Raw genomic sequence first — 21,591 nt, 5'->3', positions numbered from 1 at the left:
GACACTTAGAAATTGATCACTTCTTATTAATAACGAATTGGTATGTAAATGGCGCTCAAAAACTACATTTTTGTAGTGCGTGCTTAACATTTGATTTTTCTTATTACTTCGTTTTTTCTTTCCTTGCCTTCCATCCAGTATTATCGCCTACAGGTATATTACGCACCATCAACTTATATACAAACTTGCTTGTAAGCTCGCTTGCGAAGCATTACAGACAGAGTGACACACAAATAGATAGAAAGACATGACGACACACAGTGATTTTTATACATAGTAACTGTGGTGCCTATTGCTTTCATAGAAGAAACTTTTTAACGCTATTCAATCCGAAAGAATTGTTTATTTAATGGTTAAAAATATCAAGAAGAATCATACATGTGTTCAAAAATTATCAAAGATAAAGCTTGAAAAATCTCCATATGAAATACTTCGTCTTTAATATGGCAAGATGCAATATATTTCTAAAGCATTAAAATTAACTTTTGAGCACCGTAGAAAATTGTTATATTTGTTGATAAGTATTGTTTCACAAATGAAGTTTGAATTCTGTGAAGAATTCAGCAAATAAATTGACACACTGTGCTGCATCGGACTGCCGAACGCTTCGAAAGTCGGACACTGGACTTTTTACGGTGTTTTTGGACCAAATTTCGTTTTTTTCACCATGAATAAGATATCTTCTACATTCTCCATGCATAAAAGTTGTCCAAAAAATATTTTTTTGCTGATTTTAGGACGGTGTCCGGGTTTCCAAGCAACCGAACACTTCGAATCAACACGGTACAAGATGATAAACTTGCATGCAAGAATCATTCATCTTGAATCATACATTTTCAATAGTCAACATGCGAAACACAAGCAGTACTATGATATTTTTGTAAACGACAATGAATTCAGCAATCCTTAATGAATAGGGTAACGACTGTTTATTTCGTTCTGAAACGCTAACAGTTGGCGCCAGCGGCAAAAAGTACAGGCAACAACCTTTCGGACATTCAGCTTCTTTCACTGGCCGCCGAGCGACGACACTGTTGTTTGTATTTCTCCCACTGATCGCGCTACGCTGGATTCTCAACTTTCTCAAACTTTCAACACAAGTGCATGGAAGAATGGTAGTCAGAGAACTGTCAAAGTGTATAGAAAATAATGAAAAACGTAAATTACTTGCAATTAGGAAACTGGATCAAAAAAGTAGTGATTAGAAATCAAGTGTAGAGTGAATACATAACTTTTTTTGTTTAGTTCATCTCCCGTGGTGCTTTCTTTGCTTCAGGGTTTCGTTTTTACTACCAATGAAAAAGAGCCATCTATTGCCTTTTCAGATTTGAATATCGCCCTATTGAATAGCAGCATATTGGTGCTTGAGACAAAAAAGTGTTCTACAATTTAATTTTTTGTATACAGGAGCATACAAGTGAAGTATTTCGAATCACATAACTAGTTATGGAATTAGAGTCCACGAATGTAAATTTTAATTTACCATACCGTTTTTATTAATATTCCGAACACTCCAGTGCCTTCAAATCCTTGTGTTAGACATACATTAGCTGATATTTGTGATCAAATCATATTTTTCCTTGCAAAACTATGAAATATTTTAAGCGTGAAAGCAAGAGTTTAGCAATTTTAACTATTACTGTTTACGGAAAATATGAAGCAAATTTTTGTTTCTAATGTCGAACAATGTGCTCATTCTGTCTCATATTCCGAACACTTTGATTCAGATTCCAAATAGGAATTGTTCGCGCGGATACGATCTGGTAGGGAATAATTCATACAGAGAGATACGTTCGAATTCACGGTTTATTTCTAACTGATTTGTACAACGAAATGGTGTCATATTCATACTCCGCTCTTCCCCATTGAACTTGTATAGAATTTTCCAGAAGTGTATTGTTGTATACAATAATGTGTTGAAAGGTAACTGTTCTACAATTGATAGATTGAATCTCTTGGAACTGTCAGACAATGATACAATGCAAGAAAGGTAAACAATAACAATGCAAATTCAATGTTTGGATCTGGAATGATCTCAATGGTGAGTAAATGTTCTAATAAATATTAATAGACATTAATGATTTCAGGTATGTTCTATGCGTGATTACATCGGTATGATGTACAGGTGAGTAAAGTGTTGCCAGAATGACAGTGAATTTATGGAGTGTTTGTGGCCCCAACATGAGGCATTAGGGCAATTCAAATTTTAAAAATGTTTGAAAATCCAATCTCCCATATGCTCCTTACCATCCTTACCATAACAATAGTGTTCTGTGAAGTTTTCAGCTTTCTAGGTGGTGATTTAAAGGTGGCCCAAAGACAATATAGGTTTATATGGAAATTACTATGGAGAAATTTAGAGAAATGTTCCAAACACTCTAGTACTGTAATGTAAGTACAAACTTATCATCCTATATTGAAAACTCGTTCTTCAAACCTTAATGAAGGATGTTGCTGAAGAATCAAATCCCTTTTGAGCTAATTTTGTTTGGGATTTTTGTACATGTTTGCAGGGCTATAATCCTATATTAAGCTAAATAATAGCAAACAAACTCATGGATATCTCTTCTGCTATCCTTCGGATTGAATTTCTCTTTTCAGCAAATTTCTTCATTATGGTTTGAAGAACCACCTAGAAAGCTGAAAATTTCACAGAACACTATTTTTATGGTAAGGATGGTAAGGAGCATATGGGAGATTGGATTTTCGAACATTTTTAAATTTTGAACCGCCCTAATGAGGCATGTTCGTGTGGTGCGGCATGATGCGCCCCGATGGCTTGTTGTTGGCCACAACAGGAATTGTCATCAAATCCGAAATGTTACCAATACATGAACTATTTTTTGCGCAGTTTTGGAATGCCGAAATGAACATTTTTGTTGCCAACAATAGTAATTGCATTGCTGATAGAAGAACAAGTGCCTCATGACTTTCGTTAGAAAATACCGATTATTTTGAGAATAATATGTTCTTTTGCGTATAATAATTATCAAATAAAAAGTGTTCAAATGTATTTCAAGTGCCTTTCGCTATTTTTTGTGCTTTATATTGTGAATAATTGCATGTTAAAAAAGTTCAGCTGCTTAGACTGCCGAGAATACGTAAATACCCCTAGCATGAATTAAAAGGATCAAAATAAATCCACCTGAGCTCCCTTTACTGATCTTGAATGTAAGGATCATTACAACTTCCAATTTCTAAAATAGTGTCAAGAGCATTATTTTTGAAAAGCAATTGGTCGGCATTAAGTCAGAGTGGACCAAGTGACATTTTTGATATTTCGAGAAAAATGGGTTTAAAGTCAAACGCTCTGTAATTTTTGAACTCGTTAAAATTTTGGTTCAATATTTCTACACGTCTTTATGTTACTTTCAAACAATATAATGTGAAGTGATAATCATGAAAAATCATAATCCAAACCTCTGATAGAACGATTTTTTGATTGACTATGTGTACTTGGTCCACTCTGACTGAACTAAAGATCATCGTTCAGTGAGTTGGTTCACTCTGACTGAACAATTTCTTGAAAAATAACAATCATTTAATGGTCAAATTGGGTGCATATCTCTAAGATAAACAGATTATCAAGACCCTTCGACACCAGTATCGTAAATTCTTAAATAATTCATATAGTAAACATCAGAATCAGTGGCATTACGATAGCTTGAAAATTAAGCTTTCGCAGGGTCAGGGCATTGAAGACCAGAAATATTCAAATATGCGTTCAGTCAGAGTGGACCAAGTGAAAATCTTGAGTACCGGCCAAAATATGCTGATCCTATAAGCGGGTCCTAGGACATGCCATACATACACCATAGAACTACCGTAAACTTCTATCGGACTTGGAAATTGACTTAAAAAATGCAGTGATCAATCATTTTATTGCTTTTCAACAGTTGGTCCGCTCTGTCTGCACAGTATTTGTTGCAATTTCTGATCACCCATCCGAATATGGTAAATGGTCAAAAATCAAAATCAAATGCATCGAATCAGGTAATATATATAAATTTCTATGGATGGATAAGTAGAAGAATGATTTCATGTCGAAAAATCTGCCAAACCTCCTGAAATGTTTTTCATTTCCTCGCATTCCTCCCTTTTCAGAGTAATGAAAAATTGAGGCAGAGACAGTTTTTTTTTCAGTTTTTCTTAGCGGTGTAATTTTTCATGAAAAATATCATCCATTTCGACTTATACTCCATTAAAATCAATCCCATATCTTTTTTTCAGATGTTTTAGAAAATTTGCAATTGCTTTGATGAAAAATCTTTGTTTTTTCGATGCTTCGATTGAAATATGGGTTTTCAAAGAAAAGGCTTATATGGTCATTTTCCACAAAATTGGCCATAACTCAAAAACGAAAAAAAGTACATTTCAAAAATTTCAGCGTTTAAAGCTTATGAAATTATCTCTTCAAAAGTATTTTTTTGAAAATTTTCCAAGAGTTGGAGCATAGTTTTTCCGGCTTTTCTTTACGAATTTTCTCAACGGTGGAAAATTTTGTGGAAAACTTTTTCCAGTTAATATTTTTTATTATTCCTGAGAAAATTTGCTTTCATTTTCATAAAAAAAACTTTGTTTCTACGATGCTTCGTTCTTGAGTTATGATTTTTCAAAGTAAGTAGTGTCAGAGGTAAACAAAAAAAAATCCAACTGAGTTTTCCGGGAAAATAAGCGACCCTGAATTTTTCTCAATTTGTTTTATTCATATATTGATAAGCCCTGCCTGTGGAAAAAGTTTCATGAAAATCTGAGACCCTTCGGCCCACTTTGTACGGAAATAAAAAAAAATCCCCAGTTCTGTATAGATAAATACAACCACATCACAAGTGGATGAATCCAACCTTTTAAGCTAGGATTGAAACAGCTTCGGTTAAACACAACACAGTATACATGTAGTGAACCGGTGCGGTTTGCACCTAACCATTTACATACAGGAAGAGGCTCGAATTCTATTGTCGGAGAGTTGTTTTATGCTGACTGTAGTTACGTACGTACACGAATCTATTTAGGAACAATGCAGCAACTCACAAGTGCACGTTTGGAAACACTGCTGACCGCTGCCGAACTGCTGCTACCGGGAAGCGTCTAGATAGAGCGACGTGAGGTGATGACTATTACAGCAGCAGCAGCAGTAGCAGCGGTGGAGGTGTGGAAGTCAAGGTTAGCTCTAACAACACAACACGGTGATGATGAGTCAGCAGCCCGTGTCTCAATAAACGGTAGCCCGGGATAGTGTGTATGAGTTTTGCTTCTAACGCGTTGGGAAACGGCTATTACATGGAAATTATCTGTCTAATAAACAGAGATATTAAAAGGGTTTGTGCCTTATGGAGGTAGTGATTTGAAATTTATATTTACTTCTTCTTCTTTTTCTTCCATTTGAAACGTCCAAAGCTGATTCTAGGACTTTTAAATATGAGTTAGGTAGCTAAACCAAATTAATCGATGACCACTTTAAATAATTATTCATGTCTATTCTCGATACTTTCAAAATCATTGAGGGAGAAAGAACAGAAGTGTAACCAATAAAATGCAAAACCACATAGTGACTCATCAAACGAAAGTGCTGAAATATAACTTTCGGACTTATACTTTTCGGCTTTTTCCCAATTGTTAGAAAAACTTTGAAGATGCTTAATTGCTATAATTATATTTGAATACTCTTCTTAGCCTTACTACTTCTACATGAAATATCTCACCAATTTCTGCCATTTGGAAATCTGCATCACATCCAAACAATGAAATGGATTGGAAAATCATAGCTCACCTGAAAAGATAATCAAATAGAAAAAAACCTTATTAGTTCGAAACATTCCCAATATAATTTGAAGAACAAAACACAGTTTCACAAACGATAGGCACCAAAGTCTCAGAGCTCCAGAGCGCGGCGGAGAAAAACGATCCATTATTCAATAGTTCCCACCATTATCACCTGCCCTACTGAATTTCATTCAGGTATCGAAAATAAAACTGACGACCGGCCGCACCAATTGGCAAACAGCCCATTTCGAGGCGAAACAATAAATTTCTCACTATTTATCAATCTGTAGCAATAATGGCGGGCAAGGCTTGTCTCGTTCGCAGTTCGTCGTTGCCGTCGTTATGATCATCATCATCTTTGCACTCGCCACACACTTAAATATTGTTACACAGATATTTTATTTTAAAGTTACAGTTAAAGTTGAACAGTTTTGTGAAAAAAAACAAGAGGGCACTGGTGGGTCAATATTTTGCACATGAATATGTGATACCTTGAACTACAAGAGCCTAAAAATGATTGAAATGACTTTGGGCTAACAAAAGAGGAAAAGAAAAGTTTGCAACTTTAATATATAGCTTGTGTAATAAAATTTAAACGTGCATATCTGTGCACTGCACAGAACTGCTTGTCATGTTTGTTTTCCCAGTGCAAAACCCACAAGTGACTCGTCGGCGACCGGAGTGTCTGGTCCACCACAATTGGCACTACAACCTTACCTTGCCAAGCCTGGTTGTTAGAGAGAAAAAATAAGCAGATAAACTCTTGTCGGGTGTTGCAACAAGCAGTAGCAAGCACTTACAGCCACTCCATACTAATATGCACACTGTTGTACTATAGAGAAGGGATATAAAATAGCTGGATAGTGGTGGAGATTAGTACCTGGGTCTAAAAATAGATTCCACTCGACACGGTTCTCACGCGATAGGGGGTTGCGGATGCAGGTGCTAGTGTTGCAACTTGACTACTACATTGCAGGCATTGGCGAACTAGATCCCTAAGTACTGCTGGCAGCAGTAGCAGTAATTCTTCGAAAAGGTCACTTAGCTACGTGATTTTTTAGAATGAGCTGCCTTTGCACAGCCTTTGGAAGGATATGGTCGGTAGCTCTAAGAAGCGGTTACCCTGCCTCCTCATGGAATGAACGAACATGACTCAGTGACGACGATATAACGGTGCAGTTAGCCTGCACTGTATTTGAAATCTCCACCGTAGGGAAGGTTATGAACTTCACGTGCTCCGGAAAGAACGATCTAAAGCTATTAGTTACGACACGCCCTCGTGAGCAAATTTTTGCTGATTTATCCCACGCTTGGGAACGATTGCCTTTGGGGATTGGTTGTGTTGTTTTTGAAGGTATCGAAGTAGGGTAATCAATATAATTTGGACCCGTATATACTTTGGAAACCTACACAGCTAAAAAAATGTTGTAAATTTAAGTTTATTTTCATGCACATATTTGGAGCATCAAAATAAACCTAAATTTAAACGACCGATCCTGTATTTTTCAATCAAATTACATTTAAATTTACACGATCATGTGACATTCAAGTATTTTTGGTTGAAAATTGAGTTGATATTCATTTAAGTTTACATGATGCTGTAACAATACACGAATTTGATTTATTTTTACAGTAGTCTTCAATTTACACTACATTGGAATTTAAATATTTTTTTCTGTGTAAGACCATCTTACAACACATTTTTAAATTAATATCAAAAGTCCAACACTGTATGCAAGACATTTGCATAAGACTACAGTCAGTGACAAAAGTTAGTAACCAAATGCAGTTTTTCCATACAAAACGCCCAAGTTTGGAAATCTGTATCTCAGCTTCTGCTAGCCCGAATTGGCTGAAATATGAATGACAAACTACCAATAGTTTGTTTTATCTGTAGTGAATTTATAATATTCCAACCAAAGAGTTTCGGAGTGTTGTTCAAAGGTAAAAGTAAGTAATCGAGGGACTTTTCAATTCAACAAAAAACAATAATTTGTAAGAGGTTGGTGTGTTCTGTAAGTTTGCGTAACTTCTGGAAGTGAGACGTTTGCAATTTGAACATTGAATTGTCTGAAGCTTTGTATTGAGAAGCACTTCAATAAAACGCATATTGTGGACGAATATGCGCTAAGGTGATTCAAGTTCATCAAAAGTGCCAAGAATATGTCCCGGCTCCCTTCTATGAAATTGTGATTAATTTATTTGTTTTAATTTGATTTTTAAATTGAGATAAAAATGCATCCATTCTGCTCAAGCAAGATGCACTCGCAGCCTATTATTCAGCGTTGAAAAGACAAACTACTAACATTTTATGCCTTCCGCAAGGTGAACCAGTCGAGCGTGTGCTTCCAATCAACTAGCGACCGGCAAAACGACCGGTATAAACCAATCATACCGTCGTTGTCCCAGAGACTTCACTGCCATGGTCGTCCACTAGTTAACTCACATCATCATTGTGTCCCTCATACCGATAATAAAACAAGCTCACCCTTTAGTACCTTAACTTTAGCATCCAGATTTACAATCAAATTTATGGTGCACAATCACACAACTGATTGCGATTCAATTGGACCCCAGCATCCTTGACTGGGGTCGATTCGGTACCTCTCACATGGGGAACAATTTAATCACTGTTTTATTAGAGTGGTTCAAATCTAACAAAAGTTCGAAAATTCTTTCCTTCATATTTATTTTTAACAATATTTATGATATGAATAGAGCTTCGCCAAACTGTCAGTCGTTTTGGTGAAGATTTAAAGGTGGCCCAAAGACAATGACGGTTTATGTGAACTGGTAAGAATACTAACACCGCGGAACACGATTTTTTCTCATGTATCAAAATACCGCTATTTACTTAATTATGGTTTGCTGAATCCATTGTCGTTTTCAAAAATATCATAGCACATCTAGTTTTTGAGAAATTGACTGTTGAAAATGCAAAATTTTACTATATCAGGCAACTTGCATGCAGGTTTGCGAGCTTGTAAGGCAATTTATTTGCTTAATTTGCCACAGAATTCAAACTTTATGTGTATAACAATATTTATCAGCAAAGTTCTTAATACTATCGATGCTCAAACGTTATTTTTTGGTGTTTTAGAAAAGTAATGTTTTTTTGCCATATAAGAAAAACGAAGAGTTTTGTATGGAGACTGCAAGCATGCTGAAAAAATCGATTATATCAAAATTTTATCGTGTAATTTCAACCAATTTATATCTGAAAAGAAAGTTGAAGTCCTATTTCGCATGCATGTTGGATTAGATCACAAAAAAGTTTGATGAATCATATCTTAAATTTCATGTAAACATCAATTCAACCAGTGTTTTATACAACTTTGGCGACCTGCAGCTAAAAATTGTGACGTGCAGGGACATTTCTGAAAACGGCATAAGATTTAGCGACCGCAAATCTATTAGAGGCACATAATTTAATTCTTGAGACACGTAAAATTGTCATACTTCGCATACTCTCGAAGAGCGCATTTTAGCTGATCTCATATTTATTATCAATAACGGCGCCGGCCAAGTCCTTACAGTCTGTTCGAATGGAAAAAGAATGTTATTGTGTGATTGTTGCTTCTAGAGACCGAGAATACCTCTGCATCTGCACAATCACCACGGTAAGGGTGTTGATTAGCGCGGGGGGAAAACAATCTGGAAGCCACCTTTGGTCGAAATATTCCAAAATTATTTCTAGTTATGATGAAAAGAGAAAGATACGTGCATATTAAAATTATATAAAACAGGAATAAGGGTTCATCAATAGTTGGTACAAAAACGTAACGTTTTCACAATGAAAAATTGTTATTATAAGCATGAAATGAGCTCACCGCTTGGTAATCCATCCTCGACTAGACACTAGTTATACTATCATATCCATGTAACTGCTAGTATGAATTATTTTGCCTTCTTTACAAGTGCCCTAATTCGGTGAATTCTGAATTAACAAGCTCATTGTGAGCTAATTTTGTTTCGAATTTTTGCAGAAGTTCACTAGACATGGGACATGAAACACATCCACATGGTACAACATACAAGTAAAAAATATGGATAAAGTATTTTCCAATGAGACACTTAGAAATTGATCACTTCTTATTAATAACGAATTGGTATGTAAATGGCGCTCAAAAACTACATTTTTGTAGTGCGTGCTTAACATTTGATTTTTCTTATTACTTCGTTTTTTCTTTCCTTGCCTTCCATCCAGTATTATCGCCTACAGGTATATTACGCACCATCAACTTATATACAAACTTGCTTGTAAGCTCGCTTGCGAAGCATTACAGACAGAGTGACACACAAATAGATAGAAAGACATGACGACACACAGTGATTTTTATACATAGTAACTGTGGTGCCTATTGCTTTCATAGAAGAAACTTTTTAACGCTATTCAATCCGAAAGAATTGTTTATTTAATGGTTAAAAATATCAAGAAGAATCATACATGTGTTCAAAAATTATCAAAGATAAAGCTTGAAAAATCTCCATATGAAATACTTCGTCTTTAATATGGCAAGATGCAATATATTTCTAAAGCATTAAAATTAACTTTTGAGCACCGTAGAAAATTGTTATATTTGTTGATAAGTATTGTTTCACAAATGAAGTTTGAATTCTGTGAAGAATTCAGCAAATAAATTGACACACTGTGCTGCATCGGACTGCCGAACGCTTCGAAAGTCGGACACTGGACTTTTTACGGTGTTTTTGGACCAAATTTCGTTTTTTTCACCATGAATAAGATATCTTCTACATTCTCCATGCATAAAAGTTGTCCAAAAAATATTTTTTTGCTGATTTTAGGACGGTGTCCGGGTTTCCAAGCAACCGAACACTTCGAATCAACACGGTACAAGATGATAAACTTGCATGCAAGAATCATTCATCTTGAATCATACATTTTCAATAGTCAACATGCGAAACACAAGCAGTACTATGATATTTTTGTAAACGACAATGAATTCAGCAATCCTTAATGAATAGGGTAACGACTGTTTATTTCGTTCTGAAACGCTAACAGTTGGCGCCAGCGGCAAAAAGTACAGGCAACAACCTTTCGGACATTCAGCTTCTTTCACTGGCCGCCGAGCGACGACACTGTTGTTTGTATTTCTCCCACTGATCGCGCTACGCTGGATTCTCAACTTTCTCAAACTTTCAACACAAGTGCATGGAAGAATGGTAGTCAGAGAACTGTCAAAGTGTATAGAAAATAATGAAAAACGTAAATTACTTGCAATTAGGAAACTGGATCAAAAAAGTAGTGATTAGAAATCAAGTGTAGAGTGAATACATAACTTTTTTTGTTTAGTTCATCTCCCGTGGTGCTTTCTTTGCTTCAGGGTTTCGTTTTTACTACCAATGAAAAAGAGCCATCTATTGCCTTTTCAGATTTGAATATCGCCCTATTGAATAGCAGCATATTGGTGCTTGAGACAAAAAAGTGTTCTACAATTTAATTTTTTGTATACAGGAGCATACAAGTGAAGTATTTCGAATCACATAACTAGTTATGGAATTAGAGTCCACGAATGTAAATTTTAATTTACCATACCGTTTTTATTAATATTCCGAACACTCCAGTGCCTTCAAATCCTTGTGTTAGACATACATTAGCTGATATTTGTGATCAAATCATATTTTTCCTTGCAAAACTATGAAATATTTTAAGCGTGAAAGCAAGAGTTTAGCAATTTTAACTATTACTGTTTACGGAAAATATGAAGCAAATTTTTGTTTCTAATGTCGAACAATGTGCTCATTCTGTCTCATATTCCGAACACTTTGATTCAGATTCCAAATAGGAATTGTTCGCGCGGATACGATCTGGTAGGGAATAATTCATACAGAGAGATACGTTCGAATTCACGGTTTATTTCTAACTGATTTGTACAACGAAATGGTGTCATATTCATACTCCGCTCTTCCCCATTGAACTTGTATAGAATTTTCCAGAAGTGTATTGTTGTATACAATAATGTGTTGAAAGGTAACTGTTCTACAATTGATAGATTGAATCTCTTGGAACTGTCAGACAATGATACAATGCAAGAAAGGTAAACAATAACAATGCAAATTCAATGTTTGGATCTGGAATGATCTCAATGGTGAGTAAATGTTCTAATAAATATTAATAGACATTAATGATTTCAGGTATGTTCTATGCGTGATTACATCGGTATGATGTACAGGTGAGTAAAGTGTTGCCAGAATGACAGTGAATTTATGGAGTGTTTGTGGCCCCAACATGAGGCATTAGGGCAATTCAAATTTTAAAAATGTTTGAAAATCCAATCTCCCATATGCTCCTTACCATCCTTACCATAACAATAGTGTTCTGTGAAGTTTTCAGCTTTCTAGGTGGTGATTTAAAGGTGGCCCAAAGACAATATAGGTTTATATGGAAATTACTATGGAGAAATTTAGAGAAATGTTCCAAACACTCTAGTACTGTAATGTAAGTACAAACTTATCATCCTATATTGAAAACTCGTTCTTCAAACCTTAATGAAGGATGTTGCTGAAGAATCAAATCCCTTTTGAGCTAATTTTGTTTGGGATTTTTGTACATGTTTGCAGGGCTATAATCCTATATTAAGCTAAATAATAGCAAACAAACTCATGGATATCTCTTCTGCTATCCTTCGGATTGAATTTCTCTTTTCAGCAAATTTCTTCATTATGGTTTGAAGAACCACCTAGAAAGCTGAAAATTTCACAGAACACTATTTTTATGGTAAGGATGGTAAGGAGCATATGGGAGATTGGATTTTCGAACATTTTTAAATTTTGAACCGCCCTAATGAGGCATGTTCGTGTGGTGCGGCATGATGCGCCCCGATGGCTTGTTGTTGGCCACAACAGGAATTGTCATCAAATCCGAAATGTTACCAATACATGAACTATTTTTTGCGCAGTTTTGGAATGCCGAAATGAACATTTTTGTTGCCAACAATAGTAATTGCATTGCTGATAGAAGAACAAGTGCCTCATGACTTTCGTTAGAAAATACCGATTATTTTGAGAATAATATGTTCTTTTGCGTATAATAATTATCAAATAAAAAGTGTTCAAATGTATTTCAAGTGCCTTTCGCTATTTTTTGTGCTTTATATTGTGAATAATTGCATGTTAAAAAAGTTCAGCTGCTTAGACTGCCGAGAATACGTAAATACCCCTAGCATGAATTAAAAGGATCAAAATAAATCCACCTGAGCTCCCTTTACTGATCTTGAATGTAAGGATCATTACAACTTCCAATTTCTAAAATAGTGTCAAGAGCATTATTTTTGAAAAGCAATTGGTCGGCATTAAGTCAGAGTGGACCAAGTGACATTTTTGATATTTCGAGAAAAATGGGTTTAAAGTCAAACGCTCTGTAATTTTTGAACTCGTTAAAATTTTGGTTCAATATTTCTACACGTCTTTATGTTACTTTCAAACAATATAATGTGAAGTGATAATCATGAAAAATCATAATCCAAACCTCTGATAGAACGATTTTTTGATTGACTATGTGTACTTGGTCCACTCTGACTGAACTAAAGATCATCGTTCAGTGAGTTGGTTCACTCTGACTGAACAATTTCTTGAAAAATAACAATCATTTAATGGTCAAATTGGGTGCATATCTCTAAGATAAACAGATTATCAAGACCCTTCGACACCAGTATCGTAAATTCTTAAATAATTCATATAGTAAACATCAGAATCAGTGGCATTACGATAGCTTGAAAATTAAGCTTTCGCAGGGTCAGGGCATTGAAGACCAGAAATATTCAAATATGCGTTCAGTCAGAGTGGACCAAGTGAAAATCTTGAGTACCGGCCAAAATATGCTGATCCTATAAGCGGGTCCTAGGACATGCCATACATACACCATAGAACTACCGTAAACTTCTATCGGACTTGGAAATTGACTTAAAAAATGCAGTGATCAATCATTTTATTGCTTTTCAACAGTTGGTCCGCTCTGTCTGCACAGTATTTGTTGCAATTTCTGATCACCCATCCGAATATGGTAAATGGTCAAAAATCAAAATCAAATGCATCGAATCAGGTAATATATATAAATTTCTATGGATGGATAAGTAGAAGAATGATTTCATGTCGAAAAATCTGCCAAACCTCCTGAAATGTTTTTCATTTCCTCGCATTCCTCAGCGCGCTGATCATTTTCGCTGTTATGGTAATAAGCACTTGGTCCATTCTGACTGCACACTTTTATCGATATTTGTTGATCATCCAAAGTAAATTTATTACATATCTCTCGCAGTTCACAGCATTTTTCAATTCTGATCAAAGTGTAACGGAGGTAAGGTAATTTTGCATCTAATGAGAGAATAATCCATTTTTACCAAGTTTTGTACTTGGTCCCCTCTGACTTAACGGCGACCAATTGATCATCGTTTCTTCGTAAAATTCATGTCAGGTGTCAGTAAAATGTTTCAACAATATCTCCACACAATATCAGAGTGTTCGGAATATAAGCCTTGAAATATGAGTTCCTAAAAATTTTATGACCACCTACGCAAAATTGTTAGTTAAATAAAACAGCTCTAAACGATTGATAACTTTCAAAGTTCAGTATAGATCTAGAAACAGCCATGATAGTTCCCTGTTGAAATTTATTGATATTTCTCGATTACTTTTTCAAATCGACGTTAGTAACTTCCATACAGTTTTGAGAAAATTAATTCAGAAGAATCACAACCTGTCTTCTAAAACTGTTTTAAAATGAATCACCTTTTTCACATGTTTTCGCCGTGTACATTGCTTAAATTTTGCATACAAATAGCTCGCATTCAAAAACTAGGGAGTTCCTGTTATTTCCCACAAAAAATTTATTACAAAATGATAAGCCGATTTATTCAGTTACTTTCGACGTTTTTGTACCAGTGTAAAATCGGCTCAAGTAGTGTTTTGTTTTGATTCGTGGTTAAGTCACTTTGTCTCTCCATACAGTGGAGCGGCGAAAGTAGTGGTTAGGTAGCGAAAGTTGAAAATCTTACTTTCGTCGTTTTGTAATTCCGGAAAGTAAACGTTCTAAAAGTGAAAAATCGAGTTGGTTTAGAGCAAAATGTGTAGAATTTCGTGTGCAAAACACGTAGGATCGATAAAGTAAGTTTGTATACTTGTTTGACTTGAGTCTGTTTGAATAAGTTTTCGAGATTTGTTGATTATGATTCTAATAGGAACGAAGCAGTGTTGCCAGATAGTTAAGTAAAATCATTGTTATGAAATATAAATATATAAATTCACAAAATTAGTAAAATTTTCTTAAATTTATGGAGAGTAACGTGTAAAAAATGTTTAGACTACCTTATCTCTGATACGTCCCAGACAACCAGAAGTCGCATAGTAGTAAACGAACAAAGTCGTTTGTTTGTACAAACTTCATCACTCCCGCACTACATGGTGGATGAAATCGTTTAATCGATGAGTTTCCTCGCATAAAACGCTATTTTATGAGTTCATATGTACATTTAATTTCATCCCGTATACTTGTACAAAATAAATCGGATCAATCCATAGCAGCTGTCAAATAAATTCTGTTGTCATAAATTAAGTCGCATAAGAGTACAGAATAATTCGCAAGAAAATCTACACCCTCGCATTGCATGATATGTTTCATCATATAAAATATACACGTATATCGCCTCCACATTTGTACGTATAAGGCCTTTTCGCGACATCTTTGCACATATAAGCATCGCATAACGCAAAAGGTGATTTGGTTATACGTACATTCTGGTTGTCTGGGGTATATTAAAGACATTAAGATTGAGTTTAAACACGTATAAAATAATGTTTAGCAAGTTTTCGATAAGTTTCTCTGCTAAAATGCTATTAAACTGTAATCAAGCAAAATAATCGTAGTATTTTGAACACACAAAATAAATCACGTTGTTCAAATCAGTAGAATTTATATTGGAATAATATCCATGGTATACGTAAATACGGTTGCAAAATGATAGACGTACGTATCATATTCAATGATACAATTTTCAACAACTACGATAATATCGTCCATGATACATAGTATTATGAGCTGCAGTTTATCAATATGACGACGAGAAGGAAATCAATTCATCCAATATATCGTTGATATTATTGCAGCCATTCCATGAAAAACCGATCTAGTGGGTCTCCGAATTCCGTGCAAATTTGCTATTTTGTTCCTTATCCGAAATAAGGATACACGTATTTTTAGATTTTTTGATTAGCGTGACCATTTCCGAAATAGGGTGACCAGAAAAATCGCGATTTTGCAAAATTTTTATTTTTAAAAATATTATAACTTTTGAACCGTTCGACCGATTTTCAATCTTTTTGGACGAAATGAAGGCTAAAGATATTGACTTTTCGAGAAAAATATAAAATTTCACAAAAATTGTGTTTTTTACATGAAAAAACTCAATAGTTTCCGTTTTTTCGTGTTTTGAAGGCCTCGGGACCAAAGGGGCTATTACTGCTCTCATTTTTTCTTAAAAGTTCAGAAAGTTTTACGTAAACTGTCAAATTTTCAGCGATGTATGTTTTTTAGTTTTTGAGATATATTTTTTTGAAAATAAAAAATCAGTCATTCTTCATCGGCACACACTGTAGATCTCAGCGCATTAGATTTGTAATGTTTAAAAAAATCATAACTTTTGAACAGCTCAACCAATTTCCAATCTTTTTTGATGGAATGAAAGCTTAAGGTCTCAATTTTTCAGAAAAAATAGAAAAAAAATAGAAAACTTTGAAAAAAAAAATTTCACATTAAAATATATGAACATTTCTAAAAAACTAGAAATTTTTATATTTTTTCACATTTAAACATATTTATATCAGATTTTTCAATTTTGTCTGAATAGTTGAAATTTTAAGCTTTCATTCCATACAAGAAGATTGGAAATCGGTTAAGCTGTTCAAAAGTTATAATTTTTTTAAACATTACAAATCTAATGCGCTGAGACCTACATTATGTGCCGATAAAAAATGACTGATTTTTATTTTAAAAAAAATATATCTCAAAAACTAAAAAACATACATCGCTAAAAAATTGACAGTATACGTAAAATTTTCTGAACTTTCAACTTTTTTGGTCCCGAGGCCTTCAAAACACGAAAAAACGGAAACTATTGAGTTTTTTCATGTAAAAAAACACAATTTTTGTGAAATTTTATATTTTTCCTGAAAAGTCAAAATCTTTAGCCTTCATTTCGTCCAAAAAGATTGAAAATCGGTCGAACGGTTCAAAAGTTATAATATTTTTAAAAATAAAAATTTTGGAAATGGTCACCCTAATCAAAAAATCCAAAAATACGTGTATCCGGATAAGGAACAAAATAGCAAATTTTCACGGAATTCGGACACCCACTAGATCGGTTTTTCATGGAATGGCTGATTGATAATATTGTTCTTTTGTATTAATTTCATTTTAGCGCAAAATTAATAAAAGTTTAAACCTATTTAATTCATATTGTTGTATAATGAAAATTCGCAAAATTTTCTTACAATCAGGGCCAGATTTACAAACGTGGAGGCCCTAGAGCCATTGTCTTGTGGGAGCCCTTTTCCCAGAACATTTCGAAGCTTTAGAATAGACTAGATATTTTCAATGTTTTTTGCAAGGTTTTCATTGTGAGAAATCGAACTATTTCATAGCGTTGAAAAAATATTTTGCTTTGTGAACGTTAACCAATTTTAATTAATTTAACTAGTGTTTTTCCTAATGTTCTACACATCATTATAATTTTTTTATGTCGAATGCAATTTTTATGAGGATGCTTCGCCAACCACATTTTGTTAGATAATCTCCTCTTATTGGTAACTTAATTGAAATCATACAGATTTCATTCATATCTCAATATTCAAGTTGTGGAATACACAGATTTACTTGAAAATTTTGAGTTGGAAAAATAAGTGTAGGGCTGGTAGCAGATCTTTTTCTAGAGACTTAGGCTCTATTTCAATACAAGTCTCTTAAAAGTATCTATTTTCAATGAAATAGAGGCCTCTATTTAAATCAAAATGGTATCTAAAGTCTATTTTCTTTATTGTGATTGTAGTGAATCCTTATGCAAAATACTACAGACTCCAGAGAAAAATCAAAAATTTTAGCGCAGCTATTCAGCAGGTTCTTCAAGGATTGCGTCTCACATGTCTCGAGGACGTGCTTCAAGAAATTTTCTAGGGATTTGTCTAAAGATTTCATCTGGAATACTTGCAGGAGCAAAACAGGAATCTCTCTTGAAAATTTTCAAAAAAAATAAATAAGGAACAAGAAAAATAAAAATGAAAAAAAAAGTTATTTTAACGAATTTTTATTTTTAACGATACTTGTCAAACTTTTTTCAATCGTCATTTGGATCATTATTTTACCTATTTTTTACTTCATAAATAAAAAAAATCCAAACTGATGTCATAAAAATGATGAAACTTTTTTTTCTCTTCTTCCAAATTTTCGGTTTTTGAAGGGGTGGGTGACATAGAAGAAAAATAATATTTGTATCAGCCTAATTCCCTCCCGATTATTTTACAAAGAATGTACTAGATGTGTTCCAGACATTGATATTTTTACTTATCCTTCAAACCAATTCTCCAGTTGTTACTCTAGGAAATCATATAAAGATTTCCTAAAAGAAGCTTTGGAGTTATTCCTGTGGTTATCCTTGGGAAAATCCAGATTGTATTCATAAGATATTCGAAACAAAATTCTTGGAGGAATTCATTAGGAAAATTCTTGGAGGAATTCCAAAGCAAATAATTACTTAATGAACTTCTACAAGAATCTTCGGAATAGTCTCTGAATCTTTGAGAAAATACAAAAATTCCTCACTAAATTTCTTAAGAAATCATGTAAAAATACAGTATTACGAATTTTACGAGGAATAACAGAAAAAGGAGAGCCTGGTCTGAACTAATGATGAAAAATCAAATTATTATCTTCTGATTCCTATTAGTTTTATTGGGTTGTTTCCTGTGTGATCCATTTTTGGTTCATTCTTGGTTCCTATCTGGTCTATTTTGGTCTGTTTTTTTCTCAGTGTTAAACTTCGTTGAGCAGCATTCGTTACAGTTGGATAGTCAAGTAAGAAAATCGTTAGGAACCTAAGCAAAAAGATGGCACTCTTCGTGTTTATCCAAAACGATTTTGAATTGCTTCTCGTGAAAAAAAAAACGATTCTATTGAATGTTCTATTGTTTTGTTTCAATTATTTTATTTCAGTTTGTTTGCATAAATTTCATCTATTGTTCTTTTTTTTTACGTAAATGCGGCCCTGACAATCTTCAATTTTTTTCCTAATATATTCTCAACAAAGTTATCTCTACAATATGATTTTCTCATCAGTCATCAATATATGTTGTTTTGAGTCGTTTTGCTAAAATTTTGCTAATTTTGTGTGTTTGTGCGTGTGTTTTTTCAAATGAAAAATATGGCCATTTAATATTTCTTTTCTCAAAGTGGTCAAATCTTTATGAAAAGTCGTATATATTGTTCATGATATCCATAATATCAATTGTGATGAAATAAATTCCTACTCATTTATTTACATTCCTGTTACCAGACCTTTTAACCCTCATTTAAATTCTCCTGTATACGAAATATTATTGGTGGTCATATTTGAAAAAAGAAATATAGGTTTGTGCAGATAAATTCACTCACAAGTTGATGATTTGACAAGCTATATGCGGTTTTGGAAGAAAAACATCACTGGTTTTATCACTAGGACAAATATAAATGAACAAGTTTACAAAGAAAAGTGTCTTCAGAATTTGTTTTCCATTTATTGAATCTTGCAATGGTCCCGTGAAGTTCTGTCTAGACCAGGAGTTTAATTCTGAGAAAAATGAGAGTATCTCTCACTTATCGCTCTCTTTAAGAATCATGATCCGCAACACATCATGAGAGTCTGTTTCTACTACTACAGTTCTGATTATATCAGAGGAAAATAGTGCACAATAAAACACATCTAAACAAGCTCCAAACCTAAGGAGACCTATTGTGATAGGATGTTCGGGGATTTTTATCATGCCAGTAAAGTACCCCCAATGGCAAATAAGCGAGAAAAACTGGGCTTTATCATTGCTCTCTCTTTGGGCTCTCCTTCGCTGCTGCTTTTTATTAAGTTTGTTACGGCTTGTGAAACATTGCCGATCATGGACAGATGTTTTTCCTTCGCTTGCTTTGATCGTGCTGTGAAATCAATTGAGAACGAACTCTGCAATGCCAGGTCCCGACTTAGCCCAGCTGCAATTACAGTTTTGATAGAATGGTATTAGCAGAATAATATAAAGTTTAGTCCGAAAAGCTTTCTCCAAATTGTCCACATATCCAACCGATCGTGAAATTTTGGGCAATTGAGCGTTAATCTAAAAAATAAGTCAAAATAGTAGAAACGCCGTCAGATTTAGATACATTCTTGAACAAATGGCGGATGAAGATACATTCGAAGTGAAACAGACGTTATCTCTTCCCTCTCGGTTGGATTGAAATGCTCCCTTTAAAAATAATATTTATTATGCTGTAAAGAATAAGTTTTCACTTTACGGTGATAAATTTGTTTAGAGTTATAATGTATTTGGAACATTTTCCAAAATTTCTCATAGTAATTCCCACATAAACCTATATCAACTTGAACTACTTTTAAATTGTCACTGAATATTCTAAAAATTACACAGAACACTATTTTTATCATTAGGATTGTAAGGAAGACTTTCAAACTTTTTTTAATTTGCACCACTCTAGTGTTCCATACGATGACGCCGATGACGACGACGACGGCGCCGAAGAGCATAAATGCATAAAACCGCTGACAGAGTAAACTTGACCTTTTCGCGGTTCGACGCTTTACGGGGGCTCTCTGGTGGTTCGCCGCATGTGAGTTGTTGTCTCGCCAACATCATCACATCCAAGCCAAACTGCCGTCATCATCGTCATTATCAAGCAAGTCTGGCGAATCCGGCCGACAAGTTAAACAAGTGAAAACTGCTTTCGTTCAAATTTCAAATATCAACAACATGGAACGTGTTTTAAAGCTTCTTGTGCTGCCAAGCGATGTGATGTGTTGGTTAAAATTCAGCACCCTCCTTCCAGCAATTGGTTGAAATTAATATACATTGCAATGTGATTTTTTTCTATGGAAAAATGCTTGCAGCCCGTCCATCAAATGTGATGGAAAACAAACAAGCTTACAAGCGTTGAAAGTGGCGCCGGCTGCGCTCTGAATCGTTTTTCTGGAGATGGGTCCGATTCGGTTTGGATGTGGATGGAACATGAACTTGGTTCAATGTCAGACTAATGAACATTTTGATTGAAACATTGCTAGCGCTGTAATAGCTCTGTTGAAGGGCAGTTTGATGTAATACGAAATTAGTTTTTACTGACATCAGCCCGATAGGCTTTAATTGATAAAAGTTACATGTGAAAGTTTTGATTGATGAAAATAAGCATTTTTCAGCATCTGGAAATATGTACAAAAAATCGAAATAAGTTCTTTGATGTGAAACACATCCATCAGCATAAATACGCGACTGAACTCTGTGCGTCGGGACACAGCAGGAGCAACAAATAGCCTTAGACAGCAAAGAATTTCTGATTTCCTCTCTCATCCCACTGTGAGGCATTTTGATATTATAATATCTTAACAATAAATTGTTCAACACTTCTCCATATTTGTTTTTGATAGTTATAATCTTTTATCTCTTTGATATTCAAGAATATTTGTCTGATGTGACCTTTCTCATCATTTCAACTGATCATCAAACTAGTTCTTTAGAAAATGCTATTCAGAACGGTGTTGAAAATAGCAAGCAATCACAATCATCCGTAACCAC

At 34.4% G+C, this 21,591-nt stretch overlaps 1 protein-coding gene across 8 annotated transcripts in view; it reads right to left on the bottom strand.

The window, feature by feature from the left end:
* The window catches only part of LOC5567245 (IQ motif and SEC7 domain-containing protein 1), a 645,474-nt gene that overhangs the window by 195,933 nt on the left and 427,950 nt on the right, over positions 1–21,591 (bottom strand). The window lies entirely within an intron of this gene.

The sequence above is a fragment of the Aedes aegypti genome, chromosome 3 (assembly GCF_002204515.2).
Source record: "Aedes aegypti strain LVP_AGWG chromosome 3, AaegL5.0 Primary Assembly, whole genome shotgun sequence".
In the NCBI taxonomy this organism is placed as follows: domain Eukaryota; kingdom Metazoa; phylum Arthropoda; class Insecta; order Diptera; family Culicidae; genus Aedes; species Aedes aegypti.
The sequence above is the reverse complement of the archived record's forward strand: the minus strand, read 5'-3'. Positions and strand labels throughout refer to the sequence as shown.